Source organism: Hippopotamus amphibius, chromosome 10 (assembly GCF_030028045.1).
Source record: "Hippopotamus amphibius kiboko isolate mHipAmp2 chromosome 10, mHipAmp2.hap2, whole genome shotgun sequence".
In the NCBI taxonomy this organism is placed as follows: Eukaryota; Metazoa; Chordata; class Mammalia; order Artiodactyla; family Hippopotamidae; genus Hippopotamus; species Hippopotamus amphibius.
The window spans coordinates 36,796,601-36,819,104 of NC_080195.1; positions in this window are offsets into that span (position 1 = coordinate 36,796,601).

Below are 22,504 nucleotides of genomic sequence, written 5' to 3' on the forward strand. Positions count from 1 at the left end.
CTCTATCCTCTTGGAAATGACCCGGAGAGTCAAGGAATGATTGCCACTTACCTTGGTGAAGTTTCATGCTACCCAAATCTAGAGAGGCCATTTAGAAAGACTTCAAGTGTCATCATTTCAACTTATGGTCTTTGCTGTCAAATTGGCAACAGATATAAGGTCTTTTTGGATCTCTAAGAAACCTAGGGACCGCAGAAGGTTTATACTTCAGAATGCAAGAAGCTTAAGGCAGCTTCCATACCAGATATCAGCTCAGTACTAGCTATTTGCCAGATCATCAGGACCTGAAATCCATGGAGGCCAATTCTCTCCAGAGGAGGAAGTATTGAATAGGTAAGTGCTTCCCTTTCAGTGAAATAGAGCTCATTTACACATCAACTCGGCAGTTGATGTCAATTGCCTTATCCCTAAAAGTGGCCCAAATCTGGAGAATGCACCTGAAGGGGGTGCGTTGGGGAAGCACATTTGAGTTTCCCAGAGCCACAACACTTTCACACAAAACAAACGCAAAAGTACATGCAAAAAAGAAACTCTCAGTCCTGAGGACCAAAGCAAAGGGTGAGGATGAACAACATCCTCAGTGTTTTCGAACTACGTTCCCTCATTTTAACAACAAAACGACAAACAACATGCAAATTGAAAGATAGGGAATCAGGACCACAGTTGTCATGCCTACTGACCTGGGAAGCAGAAAGAGCCAAAAAGTAAAGAGCAAAGAAATGAGGAAAAGTTCAATTTGCTTCATTAACTTCCACATGTTTCCTGGAAATATGCTCGTTTTCTCAGGGTCACAATGATGAAAACCAAAAGGATTTCACTGAGCAAACTTTCTCTAACTGAATATTTTACATAGACTGGTTTTGGAGATATGAAAATGATTCATTTGATGCCATGTTTCACCAGAATCTGTAGAATATGCTGGCCATGCAATGTAAAAAAAAGAAAAAAAAAACTTGCTTGTACCTTAGCGGAATACAAGTTGGACTAGAGCTCTGCTGATCACAGCAGGTGTTATCCAATAGCAGAGAGACAAATGCAATGCCAAAAGGTCTCTCAGGATCACAGTTCCCAGGCACCAAAGGGCAGATTCCTACCCATTGGAAAGGGAATATGTCAACCAATGTTTCACCAAAGCTGAAACACAACGCAGGAGGGAACGATACCTAGTGTGATCATATGCAAGCTCCGTTACTGACCAAAGACGTCTCAAGTACTCAATGCAAGTGCTGTTTCACACACCTACAATGTACGAATCACAAACAGGATCCCACAAACCAAAGCACAGACTGCCGTGATTAACACCACATTGACACACACAAACACATGAAGAACAAATAAACACTGCAATCACAAAGACAGAAAGCCAGAGAAGGCATTTTGTCAACTTCCACTTCCACTCCCACATGGAGGCCCGCAGTTCTCAAGAGGGAATGGACTCAGAGGGGCTCACATCCGCTAAGGGGAGCAGCCCAGTTGGAGTAGACCTATTTCCCAGCCTGTGCAAGCTGGAGCGACTTACCCCCAAATGACATGAACTGTATACTGTTGCTCTCGACATGTCTCCAAGACAAGCAGCCTCGTGCTGTAGGGCAGCCACTGCATATCATGGAGAATCCCTGCCAGTATCCTGGAGTCAAATGTACTCTGGCATGTGCTGGGAACTATAAATGGCGATGCACCTGATCGAGATCAACACACCATGGGCACAGACCTCCTGGCTGGCTCGCTATAATTGGTAACCAAAGGCAAGGATGTGTGCCCGACACACAGTGAGGCCAAGCAACAGCAAAACATTGGACTTTGGAGCCGAGAAATATTTGTTGTTGAGACATTCAAGGAAATGGGTGGCTTATGCTGGGTAATCCCCAACCTTGAAAGCTTTTAGCAAAGCCCTCTTAGAGGTAAGGTGATGGAGGGGTGTGGCTGTTCGTTGAAAACTTCTCCCTGTCCGATCCTTTGTTGTTGAGGACAGGTCATAGTCGGGTCTCAATGTTCCTATCAATCTCCAGCCAACAAATGTCACTCTCTGGGTGACAAGAAAGGGCAAGGTCCCAAGGCACAAGGCTCACCCTCTGAGGTCCAGACCCACCTAAGAGAAAGGGGTCCCTGGGAGGGGTGGTGGTCCTCCTGCCATGGAGGGTTTGTCCAGGAGCTGGTCTGGGTCCTCCCACCAGTGCCCACGCCTCACAGAGGAGGCAGCTCTGCCTTGGTGGCTCCCTCAGGGCCAGGTCCCAGACCCTTGCTAGCTGTCATCACTGAGGGAGCCGGGTGCACACGACCCAACAGGTCTTAATGCTCCCCAGGCCACCCAAACAGTGGCGGTCAGGTACCCCAGACTGTGAGCCATACCCTTAGGGTCACAGTGGCGGTGTGTGGTAGAGGTTCAACACTGCCTCAAGGCCTGGTCTGGGCCAGGGGACATTCATGGCCTTGGCTCTGGAGCCCTGCAGGACACACCCCCAGCCTGTTCTCTGGGCCCCCCATCACACCAGCTGGCCCAAGGCCGTGTGAGCAGAAGAATGCTGGGGAGAAGGCTGGCACTTGCCTCTTACCTCACGCTCCAGGTCTGAAGGGGCAGCACTCCACTGACTGCTGCCTCAAAAAGGGCCCCCACTAAAGATGGCTGACAGACAGTGGCTTGCTTGGGGCAGGGGCCCACTACACTGCCCACCAATGGCTGAGCAGGGTGGTCACAGTGGCATAAGTGGTCTCCTGGTAACCATTGCCTGGTAACGGGGCAGTGGGTCACAGTGCACAGCAAGGGCTGCCTGGGAAGGGCTGCATTCAGCTGGCTATGTTACAATTCCCCCTTTTTTTGGTCATCTGCAACCCTGAAGAGAATATGTGGGTATGATTTGGATACAGTGGTTAATCATAAACTCCGCAGCGGATCTCTGTTTTAGCGGACTTGCTTTCAACCTCCATTCCTGGTTCATCTTTTCCCAAGTCTTTCAGGGAATGGGGTGACGACCACTCTAGCTACGTCCTGCTGCAGGAAAGCAAAGCCCTACAGTGCATTCTGTGTTGGAAGCAAGGCCACGTTGCAAGTCTTGATCCAAGTCTCATATAAACTTGTATAAGGAATCCAGGAGAATAAGCCTGAAAAGCAGCGTGAGGGTGGCACTCTGGGGGAGATGTTCTGGCAGTAATCCAGACACGCAGAAGCAGAGGGGAAGAAATTGTTGTAAGTTGTTAGGAAGTTGAGGGGAAGAGCTTCCCTTAATGGGAGAACACAGATCAAAATCAGCATTATTGCAAAGCAAATCCATAAACGTTAGTAGCATATGCATCTGTTTACTCAGTTTGTCAAAACTGCATTGGTAAGAGTCTTCTTGAAGTTGAAGCACTTTGGGAAAGCCTCAGCCTAACTATCTGTTAGACACTTAAAGAGGCAAGGTTAGAGATCGCATGACAAGGGGTTGAGAAGGAAGCTTAATCAAGTGGCTCTCATGTAACTGTCAGCATGGCTGACCGATTATCCCAAGGCATACCTGCATTTCAGAAACTTTGTACTCTTTCTAGAATATCGACAGGTGTGCCACGTATCCATCCTGTGTAATTGGAGAAGCTTCTCCCCCATTTCACAATGTTTTCTCTGTAATTTCCATACCAGATATACTACTGAAATAGTCCTCCTTGAGTTGCCTTAAGGGCCCCGCAACTAATCCAAAGTTAACAAACTATTTCAAAACACCTGGTCCAATAAGCTCATCAGTCCTTTGAAGAGAATTCTTCTTTCTTCTCCAAAGTGAGAAGAGATCTTAAAAGCAAATCGAGATCCCTTAAAGGCAGGACAGTTCACATACCATGGTATTGAAAGCAGCATTCCAAGTAAACGTGTTCTCTTGGCAGAGGGGAACCCAATCCAGCCTTGAAAAAAACGTATTTTTAATAACAGTATCCATTTCCCGAAGTGGAGTTTCGTTTCAGCCCAATGATGCATCAAATGTTGGTTTTTGGCTCAACACATTTATCCCACCTTCCTACTCTATCCTGAAATGTGTTCCTTTTCATGAGTTTCTTAGCTTTAATTACATATTTCGATTACAATCCTCAAGTCCTTAACACCTTCACTTAGTGAAAACCAAGAAGCAAGCAATTGTCAGCTGGATGCCATACCAGCATTTCTGATTGCAAACGGATGCTTTTGAGACCTTCTGCTAAGTAGGCAAAGGTAGGGAATCTTAGATGTGCCCAGCATCCAATGTTCCAATAATCTATCCTCTTTGAAATGACCCGGAGAGTCAAGGAATGCTTGCCACTTACCTTGGTGAAGGTTCATGCTACCCAAATCTAGAGAGGCCATTTAGAAAGACTTCAAGTGTCATCATTTCAACTTATGGTCTTTGCTGTCAAATTGGCAACAGATATAAGGTCTTTTTGGATCTCTAAGAAACCTAGGGACCGCAGAAGGTTTATACTTCAGAATGCAAGAAGCTTAAGGCAGCTTCCATACCAGATATCAGCTCAGTACTAGCTAATTGCCAGATCATCAGGACCTGAAATCCATGGAGGCCAATTCTCTCCAGAGGAGGAAGTATTGAATAGGTAAGTGCTTCCCTTTCAGTGAAATAGAGCTCATTTACACATCAACTCGGCAGTTGATGTCAATTGCCTTATCCCTAAAAGTGGCCCAATTCTGGAGAATGCACCTGAAGGGGGTGCGTTGGGGAAGCACATTTGAGTTTCCCAGAGCCACAACACTTTCACACAAAACAAACGCAAAAGTACATGCAAAAAAGAAACTCTCAGTCCTGAGGACCAAAGCAAAGGGTGAGGATGAACAACATCCTCAGTGTTTTCGAACTACGTTCCCTCATTTTAACAACAAAACGACAAACAACATGCAAATTGAAAGATAGGGAATCAGGACCACAGTTGTCATGCCTACCGACCTGGGAAGCAGAAAGAGCCAAAAAGTAAAGAGCAAAGAAATGAGGAAAAGTTCAATTTGCTTCATTAACTTCCACATGTCTCCTGGAAATATGCTCGTTTTCTCAGGGTCACAATGATGAAAACCAAAAGGATTTCACTGAGCAAACTTTCTCTAACTGAATATTTTACATAGACTGGTTTTGGAGATATGAAAATGATTCATTTGATGCCATGTTTCACCAGAATCTGTAGAATATGCTGGCCATGCAATGTAAAAAAAAGAAAAAAAAAACTTGCTTGTACCTTAGCGGACTACAAGATGGACTAGAGCTCTGCTGATCACAGCAGGTGTTATCCAATAGCAGAGAGACAAATGCAATGCCAAAAGGTCTCTCAGGATCGCAGTTCCCAGGCACCGAAGGGCAGATTCCTACCCATTGGAAAGGGAATATGTCAACCAATGTTCCACCACAGCTGAAACACAACGCAGGAGGGAACGATACCTAGTGTGATCATATGCAAGCTCCGTTACTGACCAAAGACGTCTCAAGTACTCAATGCAAGTGCTGTTTCACACACCTACAATGTACGAATCACAAAGAGGATCCCACAAACCAAAGCACAGACTGCCGTGATTAACACCACATTGACACACACAAACACATGAAGAACAAAAAACACTACAATCACAAAGACAGAAAGCCAGAGAAGGCATTTTGTCAACTTCCACTTCCACTCCCACATGGAGGCCCCCAGTTCTCAAGAGGGAATGGACTCAGAGGGGCTCACATCCGCTAAGGGGAGCAGCCCAGTTGGAGTAGACCTATTTCCCAGCCTGTGCAAGCTGGAGCGACTTACCCCCAAATGACATGAACTGTATACCGTTGCTCTGGACATGTCTCCAAGACAAGCAGCCTCGTGCTGTAGGGCAGCCACTGCATATCATGGAGAATCCCTGCCAGTATCCTGGAGTCAAATGTACTCTGGCATGTGCTGGGAACTATAAATGGCGACGCACCTGATCGAGATCAACACACCATGGGCACAGACCTCCTGGCTGGCTCGCTATAATTGGTAACCAAAGGCAAGGATGTGTGCCCGACACACAGTGAGGCCAAGCAACAGCAAAACATTGGACTTTGGAGCCGAGAAATATTTGTTGTTGAGACATTCAAGGAAATGGGTGGCTTATGCTGGGTAATCCCCAACCTTGAAAGCTTTTAGCAAAGCCCTCTTAGAGGTAAGGTGATGGAGGGGTGTGGCTGTTCGTTGAAAACTTCTCCCTGTCCGATCCTTTGTTGTTGAGGACAGGTCATAGTCGGGTCTCAATGTTCCTATCAATCTCCAGCCAACAAATGTCACTCTCTGGGTGACAAGAAAGGGCAAGGTCCCAAGGCACAAGGCTCACCCTCTGAGGTCCAGACCCACCTAAGAGAAAGGGGTCCCTGGGAGGGGTGGTGGTCCTCCTGCCATGGAGGGTTTGTCCAGGAGCTGGTCTGGGTCCTCCCACCAGTGCCCACGCCTCACAGAGGAGGCAGCTCTGCCTTGGTGGCTCCCTCAGGGCCAGGTCCCAGACCCTTGCTAGCTCTCATCACTGAGGGAGCCGGGTGCACACGACCCAACAGGTCTTAATGCTCCCCAGGCCACCCAAACAGTGGCGGTCAGGTACCCCAGACTGTGAGCCATACCCTTAGGGTCACAGTGGCGGTGTGTGGTAGAGGTTCAACACTGCCTCAAGGCCTGGTCTGGGCCAGGGGACATTCATGGCCTTGGCTCTGGAGCCCTGCAGGACACACCCCCAGCCTGTTCTCTGGGCCCCCCATCACACCAGCTGGCCCAAGGCCGTGTGAGCAGAAGAATGCTGGGGAGAAGGCTGGCACTTGCCTCTTACCTCACGCTCCAGGTCTGAAGGGGCAGCACTCCACTGACTGCTGCCTAAAAAAGGGCCCCCACTAAAGATGGCTGACAGACAGTGGCTTGCTTGGGGCAGGGGCCCACTACACTGCCCACCAATGGCTGAGCAGGGTGGTCACAGTGGCATTAGTGGTCTCCTCGTAACCATTGCCTGGTAATGGGGCAGTGGGTCACAGTGCACAGCAAGGGCTGCCTGGGAAGGGCTGCATTCAGCTGGCTATGTTACAATTCCCCCTTTTTTTGGTCATCTGCAACCCTGAAGAGAATATGTGGGTATGATTTGGATAGAGTGGTTAATCATAAACTCCGCAGCGGATCTCTGTTTTAGGGGACTTGCTTTCAACCTCCATTCCTGGTTCATCTTTTCCCAAGTCTTTCAGGGAATGGGGTGACGACCAGTCTAGCTACGTCCTGCTGCAGGAAAGCAAAGCCCTACAGTGCATTCTGTGTTGGAAGCAAGGCCACGTTGCAAGTCTTGATCCAAGTCTCATATAAACTTGTATAAGGAATCCAGGAGAATAAGCCTGAAAAGCAGCGTGAGGGTGGCACTCTGGGGGAGATGTTCTGGCAGTAATCCAGACACGCAGAAGCAGAGGGGAAGAAATTGTTGTAAGTTGTTAGGAAGTTGAGGGGAAGAGCTTCCCTTAATGGGAGAACACAGATCAAAATCAGCATTATTGCAAAGCAAATCCATAAACGTTAGTAGCATATGCATCTGTTTACTCAGTTTGTCAAAACTGCATTGGTAAGAGTCTTCTTGAAGTTGAAGCACTTTGGGAAAGCCTCAGCCTAACTATCTGTTAGACACTTAAAGAGGCAAGGTTAGAGATCGCATGACAAGGGGTTGAGAAGGAAGCTTAATCAAGTGGCTCTCATGTAACCGTCAGCATGGCTGACCGATTATCCCAAGGCATACCTGCATTTCAGAAACTTTGTACCCTTTCTAGAATATCGACAGGTGTGCCATGTATCCATCCTGTGTAATTGGAGAAGCTTCTCCCCCATTTCACAATGTTTTCTCTGTAATTTCCATACCAGATATACGACTGAAATAGTCCTCCTTGAGTTGCCTTAAGGGCCCCGCAACTAATCCAAAGTTAACAAACTATTTCAAAACACCTGGTCCAATAAGCTCATCAGTCCTTTGAAGAGAATTCTTCTTTCTTCTCCAAAGTGAGAAGAGATCTTAAAAGCAAATCGAGATCCCTTAAAGGAAGGACAGTTCACATACCATGGTATTGAAAGCAGCATTCCAAGTAAACGTGTTCTCTTGGCAGAGGGGAACCCAATCCAGCCTTGAAAAAAACGTATTTTTAATAACAGTATCCATTTCCCGAAGTGGAGTTTCGTTTCAGCCCAATGATGCATCAAATGTTGGTTTTTGGCTCAACACATTTATCCCACCTTCCTACTCTATCCTGAAATGTGTTCCTTTTCATGAGTTTCTTAGCTTTAATTACGTATTTCGATTACAATCCTCAAGTCCTTAACACCTTCACTTAGTGAAAACCAAGAAGCAAGCAATTGTCAGCTGGATGCCATACCAGCATTTCTGATTGCAAACGGATGCTTTTGAGACCTTCTGCTAAGTAGGCAAAGGTAGGGAATCTTAGATGTGCCCAGCATCCAATGTTCCAATCCTCTATCCTCTTGGAAATGACCCGGAGAGTCAAGGAATGCTTGCCACTTACCTTGGTGAAGTTTCATGCTACCCAAATCTAGAGAGGCCATTTAGAAAGACTTCAAGTGTCATCATTTCAACTTATGGTCTTTGCTGTCAAATTGGCAACAGATATAAGGTCTTTTTGGATCTCTAAGAAACCTAGGGACCGCAGAAGGTTTATACTTCAGAATGCAAGAAGCTTAAGGCAGCTTCCATACCAGATATCAGCTCAGTACTAGCTATTTGCCAGATCATCAGGACCTGAAATCCATGGAGGCCAATTCTCTCCAGAGGAGGAAGTATTGAATAGGTAAGTGCTTCCCTTTCAGTGAAATAGAGCTCATTTACACATCAACTCGGCAGTTGATGTCAATTGCCTTATCCCTAAAAGTGGCCCAAATCTGGAGAATGCACCTGAAGGGGGTGCGTTGGGGAAGCACATTTGAGTTTCCCAGAGCCACAACACTTTCACACAAAACAAACGCAAAAGTACATGCAAAAAAGAAACTCTCAGTCCTGAGGACCAAAGCAAAGGGTGAGGATGAACAACATCCTCAGTGTTTTCGAACTACGTTCCCTCATTTTAACAACAAAACGACAAACAACATGCAAATTGAAAGATAGGGAATCAGGACCACAGTTGTCATGCCTACCGACCTGGGAAGCAGAAAGAGCCAAAAAGTAAAGAGCAAAGAAATGAGGAAAAGTTCAATTTGCTTCATTAACTTCCACATGTCTCCTGGAAATATGCTCGTTTTCTCAGGGTCACAATGATGAAAACCAAAAGGATTTCACTGAGCAAACTTTCTCTAACTGAATATTTTACATAGACTGGTTTTGGAGATATGAAAATGATTCATTTGATGCCATGTTTCACCAGAATCTGTAGAATATGCTGGCCATGCAATGTAAAAAAAAGAAAAAAAAAACTTGCTTGTACCTTAGCGGACTACAAGATGGACTAGAGCTCTGCTGATCACAGCAGGTGTTATCCAATAGCAGAGAGACAAATGCAATGCCAAAAGGTCTCTCAGGATCGCAGTTCCCAGGCACCGAAGGGCAGATTCCTACCCATTGGAAAGGGAATATGTCAACCAATGTTCCACCACAGCTGAAACACAATGCAGGAGGGAACGATACCTAGTGTGATCATATGCAAGCTCCGTTACTGACCAAAGACGTCTCAAGTACTCAATGCAAGTGCTGTTTCACACACCTACAATGTACGAATCACAAAGAGGATCCCACAAACCAAAGCACAGACTGCCGTGATTAACACCACATTGACACACACAAACACATGAAGAACAAAAAACACTACAATCACAAAGACAGAAAGCCAGAGAAGGCATTTTGTCAACTTCCACTTCCACTCCCACATGGAGGCCCCCAGTTCTCAAGAGGGAATGGACTCAGAGGGGCTCACATCCGCTAAGGGGAGCAGCCCAGTTGGAGTAGACCTATTTCCCAGCCTGTGCAAGCTGGAGCGACTTACCTCCAAATGACATGAACTGTATACCGTTGCTCTGGACATGTCTCCAAGACAAGCAGCCTCGTGCTGTAGGGCAGCCACTTCATATCATGGAGAATCCCTGCCAGTATCCTGGAGTCAAATGTACTCTGGCATGTGCTGGGAACTATAAATGGCGACGCACCTGATCGAGATCAACACACCATGGGCACAGACCTCCTGGCTGGCTCGCTATAATTGGTAACCAAAGGCAAGGATGTGTGCCCGACACACAGTGAGGCCAAGCAACAGCAAAACATTGGACTTTGGAGCCGAGAAATATTTGTTGTTGAGACATTCAAGGAAATGGGTGGCTTATGCTGGGTAATCCCCAACCTTGAAAGCTTTTAGCAAAGCCCTCTTAGAGGTAAGGTGATGGAGGGGTGTGGCTGTTCGTTGAAAACTTCTCCCTGTCCGATCCTTTGTTGTTGAGGACAGGTCATAGTCGGGTCTCAATGTTCCTATCAATCTCCAGCCAACAAATGTCACTCTCTGGGTGACAAGAAAGGGCAAGGTCCCAAGGCACAAGGCTCACCCTCTGAGGTCCAGACCCACCTAAGAGAAAGGGGACCCTGGGAGGGGTGGTGGTCCTCCTGCCATGGAGGGTTTGTCCAGGAGCTGGTCTGGGTCCTCCCACCAGTGCCCACGCCTCACAGAGGAGGCAGCTCTGCCTTGGTGGCTCCCTCAGGGCCAGGTCCCAGACCCTTGCTAGCTCTCATCACTGAGGGAGCCGGGTGCACACGACCCAACAGGTCTTAATGCTCCCCAGGCCACCCAAACAGTGGCGGTCAGGTACCCCAGACTGTGAGCCATACCCTTAGGGTCACAGTGGCGGTGTGTGGTAGAGGTTCAACACTGCCTCAAGGCCTGGTCTGGGCCAGGGGACATTCATGGCCTTGGCTCTGGAGCCCTGCAGGACACACCCCCAGCCTGTTCTCTGGGCCCCCCATCACACCAGCTGGCCCAAGGCCGTGTGAGCAGAAGAATGCTGGGGAGAAGGCTGGCACTTGCCTCTTACCTCACGCTCCAGGTCTGAAGGGGCAGCACTCCACTGACTGCTGCCTAAAAAAGGGCCCCCACTAAAGATGGCTGACAGACAGTGGCTTGCTTGGGGCAGGGGCCCACTACACTGCCCACCAATGGCTGAGCAGGGTGGTCACAGTGGCATTAGTGGTCTCCTGGTAACCATTGCCTGGTAATGGGGCAGTGGGTCACAGTGCACAGCAAGGGCTGCCTGGGAAGGGCTGCATTCAGCTGGCTATGTTACAATTCCCCCTTTTTTTGGTCATCTGCAACCCTGAAGAGAATATGTGGGTATGATTTGGATAGAGTGGTTAATCATAAACTCCGCAGCGGATCTCTGTTTTAGGGGACTTGCTTTCAACCTCCATTCCTGGTTCATCTTTTCCCAAGTCTTTCAGGGAATGGGGTGACGACCACTCTAGCTACGTCCTGCTGCAGGAAAGCAAAGCCCTACAGTGCATTCTGTGTTGGAAGCAAGGCCACGTTGCAAGTCTTGATCCAAGTCTCATATAAACTTGTATAAGGAATCCAGGAGAATAAGCCTGAAAAGCAGCGTGAGGGTGGCACTCTGGGGGAGATGTTCTGGCAGTAATCCAGACACGCAGAAGCAGAGGGGAAGAAATTGTTGTAAGTTGTTAGGAAGTTGAGGGGAAGAGCTTCCCTTAATGGGAGAACACAGATCAAAATCAGCATTATTGCAAAGCAAATCCATAAACGTTAGTAGCATATGCATCTGTTTACTCAGTTTGTCAAAACTGCATTGGTAAGAGTCTTCTTGAAGTTGAAGCACTTTGGGAAAGCCTCAGCCTAACTATCTGTTAGACACTTAAAGAGGCAAGGTTAGAGATCGCATGACAAGGGGTTGAGAAGGAAGCTTAATCAAGTGGCTCTCATGTAACTGTCAGCATGGCTGACCGATTATCCCAAGGCATACCTGCATTTCAGAAACTTTGTACTCTTTCTAGAATATCGACAGGTGTGCCACGTATCCATCCTGTGTAATTGGAGAAGCTTCTCCCCCATTTCACAATGTTTTCTCTGTAATTTCCATACCAGATATACTACTGAAATAGTCCTCCTTGAGTTGCCTTAAGGGCCCCGCAACTAATCCAAAGTTAACAAACTATTTCAAAACACCTGGTCCAATAAGCTCATCAGTCCTTTGAAGAGAATTCTTCTTTCTTCTCCAAAGTGAGAAGAGATCTTAAAAGCAAATCGAGATCCCTTAAAGGCAGGACAGTTCACATACCATGGTATTGAAAGCAGCATTCCAAGTAAACGTGTTCTCTTGGCAGAGGGGAACCCAATCCAGCCTTGAAAAAAACGTATTTTTAATAACAGTATCCATTTCCCGAAGTGGAGTTTCGTTTCAGCCCAATGATGCATCAAATGTTGGTTTTTGGCTCAACACATTTATCCCACCTTCCTACTCTATCCTGAAATGTGTTCCTTTTCATGAGTTTCTTAGCTTTAATTACATATTTCGATTACAATCCTCAAGTCCTTAACACCTTCACTTAGTGAAAACCAAGAAGCAAGCAATTGTCAGCTGGATGCCATACCAGCATTTCTGATTGCAAACGGATGCTTTTGAGACCTTCTGCTAAGTAGGCAAAGGTAGGGAATCTTAGATGTGCCCAGCATCCAATGTTCCAATAATCTATCCTCTTTGAAATGACCCGGAGAGTCAAGGAATGCTTGCCACTTACCTTGGTGAAGGTTCATGCTACCCAAATCTAGAGAGGCCATTTAGAAAGACTTCAAGTGTCATCATTTCAACTTATGGTCTTTGCTGTCAAATTGGCAACAGATATAAGGTCTTTTTGGATCTCTAAGAAACCTAGGGACCGCAGAAGGTTTATACTTCAGAATGCAAGAAGCTTAAGGCAGCTTCCATACCAGATATCAGCTCAGTACTAGCTAATTGCCAGATCATCAGGACCTGAAATCCATGGAGGCCAATTCTCTCCAGAGGAGGAAGTATTGAATAGGTAAGTGCTTCCCTTTCAGTGAAATAGAGCTCATTTACACATCAACTCGGCAGTTGATGTCAATTGCCTTATCCCTAAAAGTGGCCCAATTCTGGAGAATGCACCTGAAGGGGGTGCGTTGGGGAAGCACATTTGAGTTTCCCAGAGCCACAACACTTTCACACAAAACAAACGCAAAAGTACATGCAAAAAAGAAACTCTCAGTCCTGAGGACCAAAGCAAAGGGTGAGGATGAACAACATCCTCAGTGTTTTCGAACTACGTTCCCTCATTTTAACAACAAAACGACAAACAACATGCAAATTGAAAGATAGGGAATCAGGACCACAGTTGTCATGCCTACCGACCTGGGAAGCAGAAAGAGCCAAAAAGTAAAGAGCAAAGAAATGAGGAAAAGTTCAATTTGCTTCATTAACTTCCACATGTCTCCTGGAAATATGCTCGTTTTCTCAGGGTCACAATGATGAAAACCAAAAGGATTTCACTGAGCAAACTTTCTCTAACTGAATATTTTACATAGACTGGTTTTGGAGATATGAAAATGATTCATTTGATGCCATGTTTCACCAGAATCTGTAGAATATGCTGGCCATGCAATGTAAAAAAAAGAAAAAAAAAACTTGCTTGTACCTTAGCGGACTACAAGATGGACTAGAGCTCTGCTGATCACAGCAGGTGTTATCCAATAGCAGAGAGACAAATGCAATGCCAAAAGGTCTCTCAGGATCGCAGTTCCCAGGCACCGAAGGGCAGATTCCTACCCATTGGAAAGGGAATATGTCAACCAATGTTCCACCACAGCTGAAACACAACGCAGGAGGGAACGATACCTAGTGTGATCATATGCAAGCTCCGTTACTGACCAAAGACGTCTCAAGTACTCAATGCAAGTGCTGTTTCACACACCTACAATGTACGAATCACAAAGAGGATCCCACAAACCAAAGCACAGACTGCCGTGATTAACACCACATTGACACACACAAACACATGAAGAACAAAAAACACTACAATCACAAAGACAGAAAGCCAGAGAAGGCATTTTGTCAACTTCCACTTCCACTCCCACATGGAGGCCCCCAGTTCTCAAGAGGGAATGGACTCAGAGGGGCTCACATCCGCTAAGGGGAGCAGCCCAGTTGGAGTAGACCTATTTCCCAGCCTGTGCAAGCTGGAGCGACTTACCCCCAAATGACATGAACTGTATACCGTTGCTCTGGACATGTCTCCAAGACAAGCAGTCTCGTGCTGTAGGGCAGCCACTGCATATCATGGAGAATCCCTGCCAGTATCCTGGAGTCAAATGTACTCTGGCATGTGCTGGGAACTATAAATGGCGACGCACCTGATCGAGATCAACACACCATGGGCACAGACCTCCTGGCTGGCTCGCTATAATTGGTAACCAAAGGCAAGGATGTGTGCCCGACACACAGTGAGGCCAAGCAACAGCAAAACATTGGACTTTGGAGCCGAGAAATATTTGTTGTTGAGACATTCAAGGAAATGGGTGGCTTATGCTGGGTAATCCCCAACCTTGAAAGCTTTTAGCAAAGCCCTCTTAGAGGTAAGGTGATGGAGGGGTGTGGCTGTTCGTTGAAAACTTCTCCCTGTCCGATCCTTTGTTGTTGAGGACAGGTCATAGTCGGGTCTCAATGTTCCTATCAATCTCCAGCCAACAAATGTCACTCTCTGGGTGACAAGAAAGGGCAAGGTCCCAAGGCACAAGGCTCACCCTCTGAGGTCCAGACCCACCTAAGAGAAAGGGGTCCCTGGGAGGGGTGGTGGTCCTCCTGCCATGGAGGGTTTGTCCAGGAGCTGGTCTGGGTCCTCCCACCAGTGCCCACGCCTCACAGAGGAGGCAGCTCTGCCTTGGTGGCTCCCTCAGGGCCAGGTCCCAGACCCTTGCTAGCTCTCATCACTGAGGGAGCCGGGTGCACACGACCCAACAGGTCTTAATGCTCCCCAGGCCACCCAAACAGTGGCGGTCAGGTACCCCAGACTGTGAGCCATACCCTTAGGGTCACAGTGGCGGTGTGTGGTAGAGGTTCAACACTGCCTCAAGGCCTGGTCTGGGCCAGGGGACATTCATGGCCTTGGCTCTGGAGCCCTGCAGGACACACCCCCAGCCTGTTCTCTGGGCCCCCCATCACACCAGCTGGCCCAAGGCCGTGTGAGCAGAAGAATGCTGGGGAGAAGGCTGGCACTTGCCTCTTACCTCACGCTCCAGGTCTGAAGGGGCAGCACTCCACTGACTGCTGCCTAAAAAAGGGCCCCCACTAAAGATGGCTGACAGACAGTGGCTTGCTTGGGGCAGGGGCCCACTACACTGCCCACCAATGGCTGAGCAGGGTGGTCACAGTGGCATTAGTGGTCTCCTCGTAACCATTGCCTGGTAATGGGGCAGTGGGTCACAGTGCACAGCAAGGGCTGCCTGGGAAGGGCTGCATTCAGCTGGCTATGTTACAATTCCCCCTTTTTTTGGTCATCTGCAACCCTGAAGAGAATATGTGGGTATGATTTGGATAGAGTGGTTAATCATAAACTCCGCAGCGGATCTCTGTTTTAGGGGACTTGCTTTCAACCTCCATTCCTGGTTCATCTTTTCCCAAGTCTTTCAGGGAATGGGGTGACGACCACTCTAGCTACGTCCTGCTGCAGGAAAGCAAAGCCCTACAGTGCATTCTGTGTTGGAAGCAAGGCCACGTTGCAAGTCTTGATCCAAGTCTCATATAAACTTGTATAAGGAATCCAGGAGAATAAGCCTGAAAAGCAGCGTGAGGGTGGCACTCTGGGGGAGATGTTCTGGCAGTAATCCAGACACGCAGAAGCAGAGGGGAAGAAATTGTTGTAAGTTGTTAGGAAGTTGAGGGGAAGAGCTTCCCTTAATGGGAGAACACAGATCAAAATCAGCATTATTGCAAAGCAAATCCATAAACGTTAGTAGCATATGCATCTGTTTACTCAGTTTGTCAAAACTGCATTGGTAAGAGTCTTCTTGAAGTTGAAGCACTTTGGGAAAGCCTCAGCCTAACTATCTGTTAGACACTTAAAGAGGCAAGGTTAGAGATCGCATGACAAGGGGTTGAGAAGGAAGCTTAATCAAGTGGCTCTCATGTAACTGTCAGCATGGCTGACCGATTATCCCAAGGCATACCTGCATTTCAGAAACTTTGTACTCTTTCTAGAATATCGACAGGTGTGCCACGTATCCATCCTGTGTAATTGGAGAAGCTTCTCCCCCATTTCACAATGTTTTCTCTGTAATTTCCATACCAGATATACTACTGAAATAGTCCTCCTTGAGTTGCCTTAAGGGCCCCGCAACTAATCCAAAGTTAACAAACTATTTCAAAACACCTGGTCCAATAAGCTCATCAGTCCTTTGAAGAGAATTCTTCTTTCTTCTCCAAAGTGAGAAGAGATCTTAAAAGCAAATCGAGATCCCTTAAAGGCAGGACAGTTCACATACCATGGTATTGAAAGCAGCATTCCAAGTAAACGTGTTCTCTTGGCAGAGGGGAACCCAATCCAGCCTTGAAAAAAACGTATTTTTAATAACAGTATCCATTTCCCGAAGTGGAGTTTCGTTTCAGCCCAATGATGCATCAAATGTTGGTTTTTGGCTCAACACATTTATCCCACCTTCCTACTCTATCCTGAAATGTGTTCCTTTTCATGAGTTTCTTAGCTTTAATTACATATTTCGATTACAATCCTCAAGTCCTTAACACCTTCACTTAGTGAAAACCAAGAAGCAAGCAATTGTCAGCTGGATGCCATACCAGCATTTCTGATTGCAAACGGATGCTTTTGAGACCTTCTGCTAAGTAGGCAAAGGTAGGGAATCTTAGATGTGCCCAGCATCCAATGTTCCAATAATCTATCCTCTTTGAAATGACCCGGAGAGTCAAGGAATGCTTGCCACTTACCTTGGTGAAGGTTCATGCTACCCAAATCTAGAGAGGCCATTTAGAAAGACTTCAAGTGTCATCATTTCAACTTATGGTCTTTGCTGTCAAATTGGCAACAGATATAAGGTCTTTTTGGATCTCTAAGAAACCTAGGGACCGCAGAAGGTTTATACTTCAGAATGCAAGAAGCTTAAGGCAGCTTCCATACCAGATATCAGCTCAGTACTAGCTAATTGCCAGATCATCAGGACCTGAAATCCATGGAGGCCAATTCTCTCCAGAGGAGGAAGTATTGAATAGGTAAGTGCTTCCCTTTCAGTGAAATAGAGCTCATTTACACATCAACTCGGCAGTTGATGTCAATTGCCTTATCCCTAAAAGTGGCCCAATTCTGGAGAATGCACCTGAAGGGGGTGCGTTGGGGAAGCACATTTGAGTTTCCCAGAGCCACAACACTTTCACACAAAACAAACGCAAAAGTACATGCAAAAAAGAAACTCTCAGTCCTGAGGACCAAAGCAAAGGGTGAGGATGAACAACATCCTCAGTGTTTTCGAACTACGTTCCCTCATTTTAACAACAAAACGACAAACAACATGCAAATTGAAAGATAGGGAATCAGGACCACAGTTGTCATGCCTACCGACCTGGGAAGCAGAAAGAGCCAAAAAGTAAAGAGCAAAGAAATTAGGAAAAGTTCAATTTGCTTCATGAACTTCCACATGTCTCCTGGAAATATGCTCGTTTTCTCAGGGTCACAATGATGAAAACCAAAAGGATTTCACTGAGCAAACTTTCTCTAACTGAATATTTTACATAGACTGGTTTTGGAGATATGAAAATGATTCATTTGATGCCATGTTTCACCAGAATCTGTAGAATATGCTGGCCATGCAATGTAAAAAAAAGAAAAAAAAAACTTGCTTGTACCTTAGCGGACTACAAGATGGACTAGAGCTCTGCTGATCACAGCAGGTGTTATCCAATAGCAGAGAGACAAATGCAATGCCAAAAGGTCTCTCAGGATCGCAGTTCCCAGGCACCGAAGGGCAGATTCCTACCCATTGGAAAGGGAATATGTCAACCAATGTTCCACCACAGCTGAAACACAACGCAGGAGGGAACGATACCTAGTGTGATCATATGCAAGCTCCGTTACTGACCAAAGACGTCTCAAGTACTCAATGCAAGTGCTGTTTCACACACCTACAATGTACGAATCACAAAGAGGATCCCACAAACCAAAGCACAGACTGCCGTGATTAACACCACATTGACACACACAAACACATGAAGAACAAAAAACACTACAATCACAAAGACAGAAAGCCAGAGAAGGCATTTTGTCAACTTCCACTTCCACTCCCACATGGAGGCCCCCAGTTCTCAAGAGGGAATGGACTCAGAGGGGCTCACATCCGCTAAGGGGAGCAGCCCAGTTGGAGTAGACCTATTTCCCAGCCTGTGCAAGCTGGAGCGACTTACCCCCAAATGACATGAACTGTATACCGTTGCTCTGGACATGTCTCCAAGACAAGCAGCCTCGTGCTGTAGGGCAGCCACTGCATATCATGGAGAATCCCTGCCAGTATCCTGGAGTCAAATGTACTCTGGCATGTGCTGGGAACTATAAATGGCGACGCACCTGATCGAGATCAACACACCATGGGCACAGACCTCCTGGCTGGCTCGCTATAATTGGTAACCAAAGGCAAGGATGTGTGCCCGACACACAGTGAGGCCAAGCAACAGCAAAACATTGGACTTTGGAGCCGAGAAATATTTGTTGTTGAGACATTCAAGGAAATGGGTGGCTTATGCTGGGTAATCCCCAACCTTGAAAGCTTTTAGCAAAGCCCTCTTAGAGGTAAGGTGATGGAGGGGTGTGGCTGTTCGTTGAAAACTTCTCCCTGTCCGATCCTTTGTTGTTGAGGACAGGTCATAGTCGGGTCTCAATGTTCCTATCAATCTCCAGCCAACAAATGTCACTCTCTGGGTGACAAGAAAGGGCAAGGTCCCAAGGCACAAGGCTCACCCTCTGAGGTCCAGACCCACCTAAGAGAAAGGGGTCCCTGGGAGGGGTGGTGGTCCTCCTGCCATGGAGGGTTTGTCCAGGAGCTGGTCTGGGTCCTCCCACCAGTGCCCACGCCTCACAGAGGAGGCAGCTCTGCCTTGGTGGCTCCCTCAGGGCCAGGTCCCAGACCCTTGCTAGCTCTCATCACTGAGGGAGCCGGGTGCACACGACCCAACAGGTCTTAATGCTCCCCAGGCCACCCAAACAGTGGCGGTCAGGTACCCCAGACTGTGAGCCATACCCTTAGGGTCACAGTGGCGGTGTGTGGTAGAGGTTCAACACTGCCTCAAGGCCTGGTCTGGGCCAGGGGACATTCATGGCCTTGGCTCTGGAGCCCTGCAGGACACACCCCCAGCCTGTTCTCTGGGCCCCCCATCACACCAGCTGGCCCAAGGCCGTGTGAGCAGAAGAATGCTGGGGAGAAGGCTGGCACTTGCCTCTTACCTCACGCTCCAGGTCTGAAGGGGCAGCACTCCACTGACTGCTGCCTCAAAAAGGGCCCCCACTAAAGATGGCTGACAGACAGTGGCTTGCTTGGGGCAGGGGCCCACTACACTGCCCACCAATGGCTGAGCAGGGTGGTCACAGTGGCATTAGTGGTCTCCTGGTAACCATTGCCTGGTAATGGGGCAGTGGGTCACAGTGCACAGCAAGGGCTGCCTGGGAAGGGCTGCATTCAGCTGGCTATGTTACAATTCCCCCTTTTTTTGGTCATCTGCAACCCTGAAGAGAATATGTGGGTATGATTTGGATAGAGTGGTTAATCATAAACTCCGCAGCGGATCTCTGTTTTAGGGGACTTGCTTTCAACCTCCATTCCTGGTTCATCTTTTCCCAAGTCTTTCAGGGAATGGGGTGACGACCACTCTAGCTACGTCCTGCTGCAGGAAAGCAAAGCCCTACAGTGCATTCTGTGTTGGAAGCAAGGCCACGTTGCAAGTCTTGATCCAAGTCTCATATAAACTTGTATAAGGAATCCAGGAGAATAAGCCTGAAAAGCAGCGTGAGGGTGGCACTCTGGGGGAGATGTTCTGGCAGTAATCCAGACACGCAGAAGCAGAGGGGAAGAAATTGTTGTAAGTTGTTAGGAAGTTGAGGGGAAGAGCTTCCCTTAATGGGAGAACACAGATCAAAATCAGCATTATTGCAAAGCAAATCCATAAACGTTAGTAGCATATGCATCTGTTTACTCAGTTTGTCAAAACTGCATTGGTAAGAGTCTTCTTGAAGTTGAAGCACTTTGGGAAAGCCTCAGCCTAACTATCTGTTAGACACTTAAAGAGGCAAGGTTAGAGATCGCATGACAAGGGGTTGAGAAGGAAGCTTAATCAAGTGGCTCTCATGTAACTGTCAGCATGGCTGACCGATTATCCCAAGGCATACCTGCATTTCAGAAACTTTGTACTCTTTCTAGAATATCGACAGGTGTGCCACGTATCCATCCTGTGTAATTGGAGAAGCTTCTCCCCCATTTCACAATGTTTTCTCTGTAATTTCCATACCAGATATACTACTGAAATAGTCCTCCTTGAGTTGCCTTAAGGGCCCCGCAACTAATCCAAAGTTAACAAACTATTTCAAAACACCTGGTCCAATAAGCTCATCAGTCCTTTGAAGAGAATTCTTCTTTCTTCTCCAAAGTGAGAAGAGATCTTAAAAGCAAATCGAGATCCCTTAAAGGCAGGACAGTTCACATACCATGGTATTGAAAGCAGCATTCCAAGTAAACGTGTTCTCTTGGCAGAGGGGAACCCAATCCAGCCTTGAAAAAAACGTATTTTTAATAACAGTATCCATTTCCCGAAGTGGAGTTTCGTTTCAGCCCAATGATGCATCAAATGTTGGTTTTTGGCTCAACACATTTATCCCACCTTCCTACTCTATCCTGAAATGTGTTCCTTTTCATGAGTTTCTTAGCTTTAATTACATATTTCGATTACAATCCTCAAGTCCTTAACACCTTCACTTAGTGAAAACCAAGAAGCAAGCAATTGTCAGCTGGATGCCATACCAGCATTTCTGATTGCAAACGGATGCTTTTGAGACCTTCTGCTAAGTAGGCAAAGGTAGGGAATCTTAGATGTGCCCAGCATCCAATGTTCCAATAATCTATCCTCTTTGAAATGACCCGGAGAGTCAAGGAATGCTTGCCACTTACCTTGGTGAAGGTTCATGCTACCCAAATCTAGAGAGGCCATTTAGAAAGACTTCAAGTGTCATCATTTCAACTTATGGTCTTTGCTGTCAAATTGGCAACAGATATAAGGTCTTTTTGGATCTCTAAGAAACCTAGGGACCGCAGAAGGTTTATACTTCAGAATGCAAGAAGCTTAAGGCAGCTTCCATACCAGATATCAGCTCAGTACTAGCTAATTGCCAGATCATCAGGACCTGAAATCCATGGAGGCCAATTCTCTCAAGAGGAGGAAGTATTGAATAGGTAAGTGCTTCCCTTTCAGTGAAATAGAGCTCATTTACACATCAACTCAGCAGTTGATGTCAATTGCCTTATCCCTAAAAGTGGCCCAATTCTGGAGAATGCACCTGAAGGGGGTGCGTTGGGGAAGCACATTTGAGTTTCCCAGAGCCACAACACTTTCACACAAAACAAACGCAAAAGTACATGCAAAAAAGAAACTCTCAGTCCTGAGGACCAAAGCAAAGGGTGAGGATGAACAACATCCTCAGTGTTTTCGAACTACGTTCCCTCATTTTAACAACAAAATGACAAACAACATGCAAATTGAAAGATAGGGAATCAGGACCACAGTTGTCATGCCTACCGACCTGGGAAGCAGAAAGAGCCAAAAAGTAAAGAGCAAAGAAATGAGGAAAAGTTCAATTTGCTTCATTAACTTCCACATGTCTCCTGGAAATATGCTCGTTTTCTCAGGGTCACAATGATGAAAACCAAAAGGATTTCACTGAGCAAACTTTCTCTAACTGAATATTTTACATAGACTGGTTTTGGAGATATGAAAATGATTCATTTGATGTCATGTTTCACCAGAATCTGTAGAATATGCTGGCCATGCAATGTAAAAAAAAGAAAAAAAAAACTTGCTTGTACCTTAGCGGACTACAAGATGGACTAGAGCTCTGCTGATCACAGCAGGTGTTATCCAATAGCAGAGAGACAAATGCAATGCCAAAAGGTCTCTCAGGATCGAAGTTCCCAGGCACCGAAGGGCAGATTCCTACCCATTGGAAAGGGAATATGTCAACCAATGTTCCACCACAGCTGAAACACAACGCAGGAGGGAACGATACCTAGTGTGATCATATGCAAGCTCCGTTACTGACCAAAGACGTCTCAAGTACTCAATGCAAGTGCTGTTTCACACACCTACAATGTACGAATCACAAAGAGGATCCCACAAACCAAAGCACAGACTGCCGTGATTAACACCACATTGACACACACAAACACATGAAGAACAAAAAACACTACAATCACAAAGACAGAAAGCCAGAGAAGGCATTTTGTCTACTTCCACTTCCACTCCCACATGGAGGCCCCCAGTTCTCAAGAGGGAATGG